Genomic DNA, 13,678 nt, shown 5'->3' with positions numbered 1-13,678 from the left:
TCAAGTGCACCACACAGTGCGCACCATTACACACGTTGGAGGCGAGATGCTTCCAGCGTATGTAATGGTGCGCACTGTGTGGTACACTCAGAATTTTGTTTGCGAGACCTTTAGTGGACGCGATTCATATTATACCGTAGATTAATACGTACCTACATACATACATATATACAGTTACGAAATTAATTGTTTATGTGCACAATATGGAAGTTCATGCTACAAATTCACCAAACATTCTAATTTTTTAGAAAAAAACAATATGTAAATTAAAACTTTTGCTAGTTGTGTATTTCCATCAAAAGTATACTTTGGATTTGTAGCACATAAAATAAATTTCTAATATCTCGTATGTCCGCGGACAATTTATAGTTTCGTGACTATATATAAGATTGTACATAAGATTATTTGATTTATTTGATATTACTTTGCCACAATTTTATCATCTTTTACACATATTTTCAGACTTGAGTGAAAACTTGAGATAAAGGAGAATTGGTGCTTTGTTGCAAATACGTCTTCCATTCTGATTTTGTTAATAACAGACCAGTAAATTTTTCAGTTTGAACATAACTTTGTTTCTGATGGAAATGTGTCATTCGCAAGAGTTGTCTCTTCTAATCGAGTTTTCCCTCCAAGATTACAATATTTAGTGAATCCGAGCATAAAGTAATCTCCCAATATCCTGTGATATGCATAACTTTGTATTTTAGAGAACTTATTCGACCGATAATGTGAAAACACAATATAAATGAGGTGCCTTAACGACGATCATAGCTAGATCTTAATGCTGATTTTTATTGTTTTGTTTATGATTTTATATACCTTTTCAAGTTCAACAAACTTGCCGAATAGATTTTTTGATCATAATAAAATTCTAAGTCGAACAAGAATTGGTAACATCACGTTCATTAAATTGGAAATTAATTTAATAATGAGCGATGCTAACTCGCATCTGAACCCTCTTTCCCCCATAAAACTTTTTAATAAAACTTTCAAGTAACTTTTTATGTTACTGACGCAAATCTCGAGGGCCAGATTTCTTAAACATTGATAAAGTTATCAAAACGCGATCAGAGAAAGAGAGAAAGAGAAAAAGAGAGAAAGAGAGTTCTCGGTTACTGACACCAAGTGTTATTGTCTCTCATATGATTCTCAGCCGAGTCTGAATTTACAAAGAATACGTAGCGTTGTGTTAAACGATTACCCGCTCTCTCGATCGTCTTGCACGCACGATTTCGTCTGGGTCACAACAAGGAGCGTATCTCGAATAAACGGGAACGTCGTCTCGGATTTAATTCTCGTTTACGAACGTATGCCCTCCCCTCTCTCCCTCTCCTTCCGCCCCCCGTCCGATCCACCCCTTCTCCTTTCTCCTACTTGGCTCGTGAACGTATATTGTATATCCTCTGGAGGGTAGACCCCGGTTCTCTGTATTTACCTGTCACCTCGATGACGATCGTGACGAGGGTACTACCCGGCGTACCCTTCGTTCTTGACGCTGTTCAGGGTACGAATACATATAGACGTCTTGGATATATGGCTCGTGTGTCGCATACGGTTTTTTCATGAGCTCGCTCGCACACGCGAATTATCTAGAGGTATTAAAAATAATCTGCGGCATACACGCTATTGACGGATTTAATTCGAAGGCATTAACAAGAATAACCGAGAACCGTAATAATGTGCGCGCGCGCGCGCGCGCGAGCGTCAAATCGTATCGTTAATTGGCAACAATGAAATCATGCGTGTGGGAAATCTATTTTAATTAGCTCGTATAACATAATATTTGATGTAAAAACTTGTAAGAGAGTAGTTAAAATCAATACGCGTACAAACATGGGGTCGACGATTTCGCCGCATGCCTCCCTCGGGAGGGGGAACATTGGTAAACAACGATCAATTATCCGCGCGAGTCTCGCGGTCGGTGCGTAAATTATCTCGTTCTCGCTTATATCTAGAGGTACGGGAAATCGTCACATTTTTCATGGAGATTAATCGAGTCGACAAACGAGTTCGATCGATGAATAATCGATCCGGGAGGGCGCGATAAATCGGCTCCCGCTGGCCCGGTGGTAGCTACTGATTCCACGCGCGATTTGCATACGCAGGAACGTGTCGCGGTACCAACGACACCCCAGAACCCACCTTCGATTATCATGAAAATGTCTTGAAAACGTGTGTCGCATCGCAGACACACTCGCAGACGACGACGACGACGACGACGACGACGACGACGGCTCGTCGCCAATAACGCACGGCCGTCGAGAGAGAAAGAGAGAGCGACGAGAAGGGGAGCCCCTCGTTCACCAGGAACAGGGACGACCACACGAGACACGAAAATTGGCATAAATGAGATTGATACGACTTTAAGTTACTCCACGTGAGAGGCTCGCCGCTCGTCGAGATTCTGGTCCCGCCACTCGTCACGCCACTTTGCGCGCGCTCCTCGCCTCCTCGCCGAAGAAAAGCGCTCGGAACGACGCTCTCGACCCGAGGCGTCCGACCAGATACGCCCCTGCCGTTGACCGGCGTGTCGTTCGTTTCAATAACGATCTGCAGGAACCCGTTCTGCGGAAAGTGACGTTGAGAAAGAAAGAGAGGAGAAACCAGCCGGGCAGCCTCCGTACGGTGGCGGAGCTGTATTAGCGACCTATTTTGGGCCGTACCTCGCCGGCTCCGATGAATCCAGTGCGCTTTTCTCTTTATTCTCCCGAGGCGTTGATGGTGAATATGCTTTGCGACAGGTGGCATTTATATATGTTCTTATATACGTATATATCTCTCTTACCGCAGCGCAACGTCAGTCGAGGAATCTTAAAAATGCCGTAATCGATATGTATCAGTTGATCTCGAAGACCACGACTTGCTCCCATCACGTACATTTGCAATTTGCACGTTACCTTATTTTAATTCAAAGTATTTTTATCAAATACACGTTGCAGTTAATTATTTTTCTGTCTCGTTAGAAATGTTTAGTTTCAAATGATAACTGTTGAAAAACATTAATATTATTGGTATTTGCAGTAATAACATATATGTATACAATATATTAATTACATTCAAAGAAAAGTTTCTTCGAATAAAAAAAAGTTGAGTCAATAAAATTGGTGCATTGCTGTGCGATTAAAGAAAAGTTTCTTTGATTTGAAGAAGTATTTTGGTTGCTTTTTCCTTTGATTAGAATTAAAGAAACAGTTTGTGCGACGCAAATGTTTTTTTTTAATGAAAGAAATATACATTTTTAAAACTGGAACAACTAAATTATTCCTTACATGTTTGCCAGTATTTTTTTTAATTAAAAAATCATTTAAATCGTTTAAATTAAACAAATAATTTATTTACTTGAAGAAAAGCTAATAATGTCATTTCGCGAAATCATAAATAAATTCTATTTTCCTCAAAAGTATTTTTACTTCAACTTGAAAAAACCAAGTTAAAGAAACGATTTCATTCATTTTTACATAACTTTTCTCTAGGTGTAAAAAAAAAATGCTAAAAATTCTATTCGATAATTCTGAAAATGAATGAACGAACAAACATTTGCAATAGCCTTTCGCATAATTGACTTATAATTAAAAAGTAAACTGACGGATCAATTGATACTCTTGTTTTATGCGCGGCTCACTTGCTTTTTAACGATTTCAATCGATCGCAAAAACGCAGCCATCGCGAAGATGCTCCCACGGATGGCGAAGGAACACCGTGTACGAGGGTGACCGCGCGGAATCTGGGAGCGGCGGCGTGTAGAACAAGTAATAAAATAATTTTAACGACCGGCTTGAATTATGCGCGTGGTACAAATAATAATATCTGCCCGGCACGCATCCCTGCAATAAATATCGAAGGGGTCCCCGGTCTCGGCTTCCCCCTCCCCCCTCTCCCCGCCATTCCCCGTTGACGATCCAGAAACCCTCGAGCGTACCCTCTTCACGGTACACCTCGGCGAGGTTCATGCTCGGCTATGTGGAGCAGAGGGCCTCCGTATTGAGGGGGGGCCCTTGCGAAAAGGGGCCTGACCTGTCGCAGTGATTCTCCGCTCTCGTTGCCCCGGCGTCGTTGCGTCTCGCACGATAACGTGGGAATATTGACATGGCCAACGAGTCTATGTTTAACGAGATAAAAATATCTCTGCTTTTTTTTCATTTCAATGAGATAAAAAATATTTATGACCAAGTATTTTTTCTTAAATAAAGTTATTTTTTCTTAAAATTTCTTTCTTAAATATTTCCGCACGATTAAAAGCGTTTCCAAAACGATAATGACTTTTGTCGTTCCGTTGTACAACCTGCAATTACTTTTAACGATAACGCAATCATGGCTTTCTGTTTCGAGGATTTGAAGAATATAAACATGTAATACGGAGAGAAATCGCAAGCGATTGATAACTATACTTATATAGTTAAAGATTAATTAATAATACAACTATATCTTTTGTATGTAACAGCGATCTTAACATATTAATCCGTCGATATGTAAAATGCAACTATACAAATAGCTAAGTAGATACGTTCGGATGAAGTACATGACAAATTGTACGACTATGATCGTAAATGCTATGGCACAAAAAAAAACTCAAGCAGTAAAACATAAATAGTAAATAAATCGACGGATTGGATTTGCTACCGCCTACGTTACGCCTTAAATTCTTGGCTGTGATTGGCTCATTCTCTTACTTCCTAAATTTTACTGCTCAAGTTTTTTTGCCTGCCGTGGCTTTATGTCTTCTGAACAATTGCTGACTCTTAAAAAAAAAACTGTTATAAATTAAAATATATTCTCAGCTTATATTTCAAAACATTCTTTCAGAGAAAACTTTTACTCGAAATGTATAGTACATGTAACGTATACTTATTGTTACTTTCAGTCTAAGCTAACGGATATGTTGTCATTAACAATGTTGAGCCATCCATAATCGCACGGTTGCAATTATTAATACGACATGGCTGTACAAGTGGCTATATTAAGCATGCGATATAGCTGAATGAACCATATTTATGGCTAATACTCGTAATCTTTTTCTCTCCCCGCGGTGATGGAAATTCTTATCTCTTCGTGTGGGCGTAATCTGTCGCGTTAAGAGGAACGCTGGTGTTTGTTAAAAATTTACCGCGCAAGATTTCTCGCGGGTCATACACATATGTGTGCGTACGTATCCACGATTCGCGAATCGGGATACGTTTTAGCCGGGGCACGTATTGAAATTCCAGGCGCGTTGGATGACGTTCGCGTACGCGGAACGAATCTCCTCGAGGTTTCTTGAATGCGACCGGGAGAACCGTGTCGCGCGGCGCGGACGTCGTGTTGCCGGCAGGTGACAGACGTAGCGCGAATTAAGTGTCGTAAGATGGTGGGCCGCGTATGAAGGGTGCCATTGTCATTTCCCGTCGCGCACTGAATTTCGACGTGGATTCCGGAGCGTGTCGATGGATCGATCGTCGCAATAATACCGGACGTTTCCAAACGACTCGACTATTGTGACACGCCGGCCCGCGACCCTCGCCGTAAAAATAGAACGTCGCATCAAAACAAACATAAAAGCAATTCCGCCCGTACTTTCGCCAGTGTGAATCGTCACTTTAGCGAAACGCACGAGCCGCATCAATCGCACCGTACAAATTTTCTTTCTATGTGATTTCTGTAAGGTGCAGAAGAATCGATGAGGGGGGTCTCTCGATTTCAGATTTCTCGATGTAATATAACGATGATTTGCACGAAAACAACAATTTTAATTGTAGCATCTAAATATTCAGTTGGGTGCAGATCAGAAAATAATTTTATATTGAGTCATCAAAATAATTCATTAAGTAGGACATGTGATGATGCATGATAATGTTTTACTGCAAAACAGTTTTGACATTCTAGCAGCCAAATCAAACATTTGATACAACTTTTTAAATGCACTTAAAAAAAAAGTGTTTAATTTTAAGATATTAAAATCTTTGATTTTTGTCTTCGTTTTTTAGACGCTTAAAAATATTTTAGTTTTAGAACGATGTTTAAATTTGAGACACCAAAACGTTTACGGCTATTAAAAATTTCAGTTTTAAACGTTTTAGTACATATTTAAAATCTAAACATCGTTTAAAATTAAAACACTTTCAAGTATTTAAAAAACAGAGACAGAAGCAAAGCATTTCAATATTTAAACATTAAACGCTTCTTTTTCGAGTAATCGACTATATAATTAGTTTCAGATCTGTAATTCAACAAAATTGTTCCTTCCATGTACAATTCGGATTCATATCAATTTCTAGTAGAAAGAGAATCCAACAGCCAGGCATCTTCGAAGACGAGTTCGACGAACATTTAAATTGGCCGACGGGATATTGCATCGTGCGGCTGCGAAGGCTATCCGGTTGCAGTGCAGATTTTGCAATGCAAGAAAGAAAAAAGCGTTTCGATGTCGGGAACCAGAAAAGAGAGGCGGAAGAGGCGAGGGCGACGCGCGGGGGGAGGGGGAGAGATGGGGTACGGCAAGAGAGAGATTATGTCGTCAAAACGGACGTGCGGCGTAGACCGGCGGTTGTGCCCATTGGCCGTTGACAGCGCAATGAGATCCTGATTTGCGCGGATGTATTTAATCGTGCGCGGAGGCCCGCGAGAGAGTTGCGAGCTCGCGCGAGCGAGCGAGCGAGCGAGCAGTTGCGCGCATCGTTTAGCAATCAGGGAGAATGATGCAGCCAGAACGGTCGGCCGACCGAGCCGGTGCAGCGAGGTGCCGTAGCTACGCGCAATCAGTATGCCCGCGCAATTTATTTGTACACCTGTGCCCGCCGCGCGGTCCTGCGGGACGCGAGAGACCGATCCGGGATCCGGGCTTTCACGCACGGTTACGTAGTCGAGAAGAAACGCGAACTCCATGTTACGCCCGCGTAAAAGTTAACGCAAAGTATCTCTTATAAAATTTTCAATGTAAAAAAAAGAATCGTTTTTTTTCTATGATTCTGCTTATTTTAATGAGATCAATTCAATTTTTTCTGTTAATAAAATTTGTAAAATTGGATTTGATTAAAAGATTTGATTCATAAAAAAAAGATAAATAATTAAAGGGTTAATGAGAGTGTTTGCGCGCAAGTTTCTTCTTGTTCAAAATTGCCAGCTTTATTTCGAATTTAAAATGATCTTGAACGTTTTGCCATTTTCAGTATAACAAATACAAAAAACATGGATCTTTTAATAAAGCTAAAAATTATTTATTTATTTCTCTCTGATAATTTCGAGAGTTTAACATTATTTATAAAGAAAGATGTTGAAACGTTAGGTGTATGCGATGTATAACTTCATTCTTCGTGGATCTTTTGTAAGCGTATAATCTTGTTGAAAAGTTGAACTCTAGGATACCACTCTGTTCGTAGATAATACAGTGCCTTGCCCTAAAGTGAGAAATTCTCAAAAAATAGGTTTTAAAGGAAAGTACGATCATGAATACGAAGTAGTCTCAAAGTTGAGAAGTTTGACACGAGTGATAATATGAACAATAATAAATAGGTGGCTTCTGATTTCAGCAACTTTTGACCAACTATTGTTACCGCTCAGTAATAGAGAATCTTCAAGTCTCAAGAAAAAATCAATACCTATTTCGCACTTAACGGTGGTCTACTTCCGACGGCCATTGTATTGCTCCTTTGTCGATTATATATATATATATATATATATATATATATATATTTCTACCCTAACGACTGTCGCGTTAAATATGTATAACATAATTAGATACACCTATATATATAATACAATTATTATTATTATTATGTATAGCAATAGCATTATATCTTCATTATTAGCTCGAATGATCGCTGCGACAGAAAAGTCTAACCGATTATATCGGAACTATATTATTATCTGTCAAATAGTACATTGTAGGACCAACAAAGAGATCGCCGATCAGAACACGTGCGCAATTGGTGGCTTTGAAGCGCCACAATAATAGTGGCTGGCTAGCGTGTCAAGCTGCGAATTGTTTTTGTGAGATTAAGATAATTTCGCAAATTGTCTAGATCCTACAGATATTTTCCGCCAAAATATCGACCGCCCTTTAGCGAGCAAAAGACCGCTGTCCTTTTGATTTCGCCGATATATAAAACTATTATATAAAGTGCGAACTAGCGCGTCCGCGAGTTCAGTCTTTCGCTTCTTGTCCCGAGACGTTTGGTTTTTCTCTACAATATCAAAATATTTTATCAATAATATTTAGCTCAACTGGCTAAACTGCTTTACGCCATTAGAAACTATTTGACGATATTTCACTTAAAGCGTAGAAATTTCTCTCCTCCAAGTTTTCTCCGTTATAAATTTATTTCCCTTTCGAAGCTATAAAAAAAAATAACTGACAGTTTTATAACCTTTACCTTGCACTTTCCTTTTTACGGCGGTGAGATAAATTAAAACAAAGTTTTCTTTTCACGCAGGTAATAAAATCAGTTTGTCCTTGAACCTTTTTTTTGTAAAATGTAACTGTTTCCGTTCCAACTTTCTAGTTTACTATGCATTTCTTTTCGATGTACCTAATTTATAAAAAAAACTACCGTGATAAATTTTGCAACATGCCATGTGTAACTTTTTATTTAACCAAAGAAACATTTTTTGCGTGTCGACGTTAAACAAACAGGAAAAGGGATGACCTGACTACAGTAAAGCAACCGATTGAAACGTTACAACTAGCATGACTGTTGTATATACTGCGTTTATCGAAATATTTTTCAAATATTGATTTATTGAATTATTTACTAAATTATTTATTACAGTTTTAAAAGCTCGAAAAAAAACCTTTTCAATTTTGCTGCGAATTTTTTTGGTTCTTTTCCCTGGGGAAATAAAATTTATTGAAAAAATTCATCTGTAAGTTGAATTTTTCTAATAAATTTTTAGAATAATTCACTCTTAACTGAGAACATCCGCGGAAAATGAGAGGGGGAAACGATTTTTTCTGATCTTTTAAAATTACATTATTTATATTATATTGTTTATTATTATAAAACTATATTATTTATTGGAAACTGTTAAATATTTTGAAATAGTTTTCTTAAAAATTGTTCTGCTGACGAAATTTTGATTTTGTCGATATCGACTTTAAACTTCCTTATCTTACTACTTCGTAGTTAGATAATTGCGAAGATGTAATAGCTGAGTGTATAGCCGAGTGAATTTCAGAGCAAAAGTGCTCATAATAAATTTCTTTATTGCTGGCTCTCTTTAAAAAAAAAAGATGTATAGCTTTGTCGAGCTTCTTGTGATAGGAAAAGGATTAATAGCTACTTGGTAAAACCAACGACTGTAAATTTCTATCTCAATGGCTGCTCGCCTGTGGTTCGGACAAGCGAGAGATTATTTGGATTCCGAAGAATGGCAACAATCGAGCTTTGTAATCGGTCCTCGAAACGATAAAGACTTTGTTGGCTACCCTTCTGCACCGTTCTCTCCCCGACGCAACCACCCCCTGATTTTCGCTCGATCTCGCCCCCTCCCCGCCCCTCTACCAACCTTTCTCCTTTCTCTTCTCCGTGCACCCATACACACACATACACACACACACACACACACACACACAATCTCCCTTTCTCTCGTTACTTGAGTTCTAAGAGGGCCTGGCCCAATGCTATCACCTGTTGACAATCGGACGCCTACGAATTCGCCCGCGTATCGCGCGATCGTGTATTCCCCCTCACTCAGTATCCTCTTCTTTCTTTACTTTGACGCGGAGTTTGACGGCGCTTCAAGTTCGATGAATTGAAGTTTATTTTAATGCAAAAAGCGGTCAGCGAGATGTTGAAATGAGCAATATTTAATAAGCAGTAGTTTTTCAGCACTGATACAAACAGCTATGATACATTTAGTCTATGCAGCACGTAAGCAGATTACTTGAAATGACTGTTAACTTGTCGTTTCTGTGACAATGACAAATGATTCCGGTAAATTTAAGTGACACGTGATCCTCGCACAAAAAGGCAAAAATACAGAAATAAGTTTCACAGGTAGGAAAGGAAGAATGTTAATGATTCACAATCCATTTGTATCTTTCATTCGAAGATGAATTCGAAGATTTTGAGACCTAATATCTATATTGTGCATATGGAAAAAGAAATTATGACTCGTATATTCATAATATGGATCTGTTAAACTAGCAGAAAACTAACAGAAAATATTCCAAGTGATCATTTACATTATGAAATCAGTCAAGTATGCTAAAAGTTTATAAATTTAAAATAATGAGTTTTTGAATGAGGTTTGCGTTAAAAAGTATTATACGCTATTAATATCTTTATGTTTATACAGTGAAAAGTTTATATCATATTTTCATAAATGTTTATTATCATTTTTATTAAAAAATACTTTATTAAATTTTCGCACTTATATATTAAACAATAAATAATATATATTATATATATACATATATATAATATATAATACAAATATTATCATTTTTAATAATTTTACAAAAGGAAACAATTTCGACTTTATGTGATAGTGACTTAATTTAATTTGTTATAAAATGGGGAAGTATTACATAACATGTTTCAATTCTTTCTTTAACTATTTTTTTTTAATCTTTAAATATACAATTCTTTGTAAATATTTAATCCCAAAAACCCGCCACACAAAAGCATTTTATTAACTAATTTCTTCATTTGTTAGACATGCTATCACAATAAACTGTTTAATGCACTTTTTTTCATTTATTTCATATTTTCTTGGTTCCTCTTCTTACTTTTTTTTTATGGAAAATATCAAATTGACATAATGTCCGTATTAATAAATTATAGAGCAATCAATAATATATAGTATGAAGTTAATAACAATAACTTTTAACTAGGATGTAAAATTATCTGAGGTAAAAATAGAAATTTATTATTGTAACACAAATGGTAGATGCTAGCCATAAAAATAAAAAGTCAAGCGTGTCACGTTTTTTACTTCTTTTTTTTTACTTCGTTACTCTACCCCTTTTTACGTCAGATTTTTTACCTTTATTATACTATCTTTGCTTCTACTATCATCGCGTTTATGCAAAAAAAGAATGGGGTGACTATTAAGAAAGAATTTCCAGCAAAATTGCGTACAAGTAATTTGGCGCTCGTGCACCAGATTTAGGAGGGCCGGTCTCACCGCAACAATGGATAGTAACGAGAAAGGATTTCGCTTTCGCGCAGCGAAGAGACGCGCGGTTCGCGCGTCGCGAAAATCGATGTGCGTCGCGAGGGGAACGTAATCGCGAAACCAAAGGTCTCGGTTCCCGAACGCGTCGGTCGGATATGAATGAACGCGAGCGCGGCACGAGACGGTCGGCCCATTTGTGCGGGTAGAAGGAGATCGATCGGGGGACCGTTCAGGATTCTGGTTTTCGAGTGCGTCTATGCGCCGGGACGTACAATGAGCTTTCTCATGTCGCACGGTGGATGCGCCGGCATCGTCGGTGCACACGTATATTCGCGCACGTACATACGCGACCTCGATACATGCGTGCGCGCGCACGCGATAGGACAGATAGGCTCTGTGTGCATGTGTGTGCGAGTATACGTGCGGCGTATGCCGTGTGCGAGCGTACACGTATACGCGAGAAGCCTAGGAAAGCCCGGTGCTACAAAGGCAGTGCGCCATCGAGTATCGCAAACATTGATTTGAATCACAAAGACCGCCCGCGGTATCCCATTGTCGGACTCCGACTTATTGTATGTTCTCTCTCTCTCTTTCTCTCGCTTTTCTCCTTTACCTTCAGCTTTCTACGTGTATCGTGCGATCCGCTCTATCTTCTTTCAACGGTAACGACCTATCAATCCACTTATTCCGCACGGTTTATGTGCCACTTGTGGCATTTCGGCCTAATGCCGCTGTTGCGCGAGCAAATCATACGCGCGCGAGAGGCGTTCTCGCCGATTTTTATGGATGCACATCATCCGTGATCAAACATCTAATTTGTAGTTTATTATGTTGTTGAGATATATGACTGAAGTTTGCGTGATCACTGCGCGAGTCCATTTAATTAACAATGATGTAACTAATTTCATTTTATCTGAAATAATGAGATAGTAAAGTTTAACAGTATATGTATATATTCTTTAAAAATTGAAATCTCTGAAAATACTCTGTGAAATTAAAATGACATCTAATGGCTTAACACATTTCTAAGTAGCAAAGATCTGGTATAATAAAGGTATAAATTTGAAGTAAAAAGAACAATGGAGCTAAAAAAATAAGATAAATGACATAAATTTCATCTTTTGTGTCGCCTGTCTTGCATCTATCATTTCGGCAGACGAGTGTTACGACAAATTCATTTATTTATTTTCAAAAGAAGACTCGACGTTAATGAAAAGTAACTATTTTTCGGTCTTGTGTCCTCTAAAATCTTGTTTGCTGAAACCGAGTATCTCTTTGCTTTCTACCTTTGCTACCTGCTAATACCGGATGTTCGGCTATTACCTGACATGATTTAAAAACTCAAAACAAAGTCATAAATTTAAGTTTTAAAAGAAAGTTTTGTTCGTTTACAAAAAAAAAACTTTGTTTTATAACAGATTTATTTTAATTTCGATAAACACGTAAACCTGTAAATATAACATATAATGTTTGTCTTAATTAAATTAGTACTTCTTTTCCATCACCAGGATCCAATTAAAATGAAATTTCCTTCAAACATTTATAGTGGCGACGCTGAATTATAATCAATATTGTTTACGCATCAATTTATTATTAACTGCTTTCGTGATTATTCGATAGCTCTAACACGAGCAATTTGTATAAACTAAAATAATCGAATTTGCTACGCAGACATTTAGATACGTTTTATATTCGCAGAACACACGCTTAATTCCTGTTATTGTTTTGATCCGATATCGCAGTGATAAAAGCTTATCGAGATATCGGATAAGTGACTTGCAGCTACGATCGATGCACGCTGCAATTGCACGAAAGACCGTCGTTCTCAAGAACGAATTGCGAAATAATAATGTCATCGCAATCACGATGATCGCGCATCAAGATCGAGAGCACTCTAGATTATTTGTAAAATTGATGTAATTACAGTAATCAGAGTGTGGGTAAACAATCTTTCGATGAGAATGCAATTACGATAATTATCTTTCGAAATGAAGAAGATACATATGTTACACTTGAAACGAGACAACATGGTTTTCGAGTGCATTTACGCGTCGATTCTAGAAAGATCGTCGCTCCTCTTAATAATATCTCTTTCTCTGATATCGTCGATGAAGCACAAAAGTGCGTAGTTTTATCGTTTATCTGTCACGTATACTACCGCCAGAAGCCAACTCGTCTCCGCGTCTCTTCTCCTTTTCGTCGCGTCGTCGCGCGGCAACAGGTCCCGCAACACGCAGCACGCTGAAACGAAGACGCCGCGTTTAAACGGAGGCCGTACGATAACGATTTCGGCGAGTTTTGTGGATTCGAACGTCCGACGGATGAGCATGGGAAGACGGAGGGTGCGAAATTCTTATTACAAACTTCAAATTTTGTTTAAATATACATGTGTCGAGCGGTAATAAAGTGTAGTGAAATATAATTCGGAATTTTACGTTGAATTCGAAGGAGGAATTATTATATTAAGGAAAACCGAGAGGAAAGGCAAATACTTTCGCAAGAAAAAAAAACAAATAAACTGATAAGATACGATGGACGATGACACATTGCACGTGATGTGAATTGCGGAAAATAAGTCTCGCAT

The 13,678-nt window shown here is 38.2% G+C and overlaps 1 protein-coding gene across 2 annotated transcripts in view; it reads left to right on the top strand.

Moving 5' to 3' along the window:
* The window catches only part of LOC105197035 (transcription factor Sox-3), a 413,519-nt gene that overhangs the window by 252,409 nt on the left and 147,432 nt on the right, over positions 1 to 13,678 (top strand). The window lies entirely within an intron of this gene.

This window comes from Solenopsis invicta, chromosome 9 (genome assembly GCF_016802725.1).
Source record: "Solenopsis invicta isolate M01_SB chromosome 9, UNIL_Sinv_3.0, whole genome shotgun sequence".
Taxonomy (NCBI): domain Eukaryota; kingdom Metazoa; phylum Arthropoda; class Insecta; order Hymenoptera; family Formicidae; genus Solenopsis; species Solenopsis invicta.
Note: the sequence above shows the minus strand (reverse complement) of the source record. Positions and strands in the feature narration are given on the sequence as shown.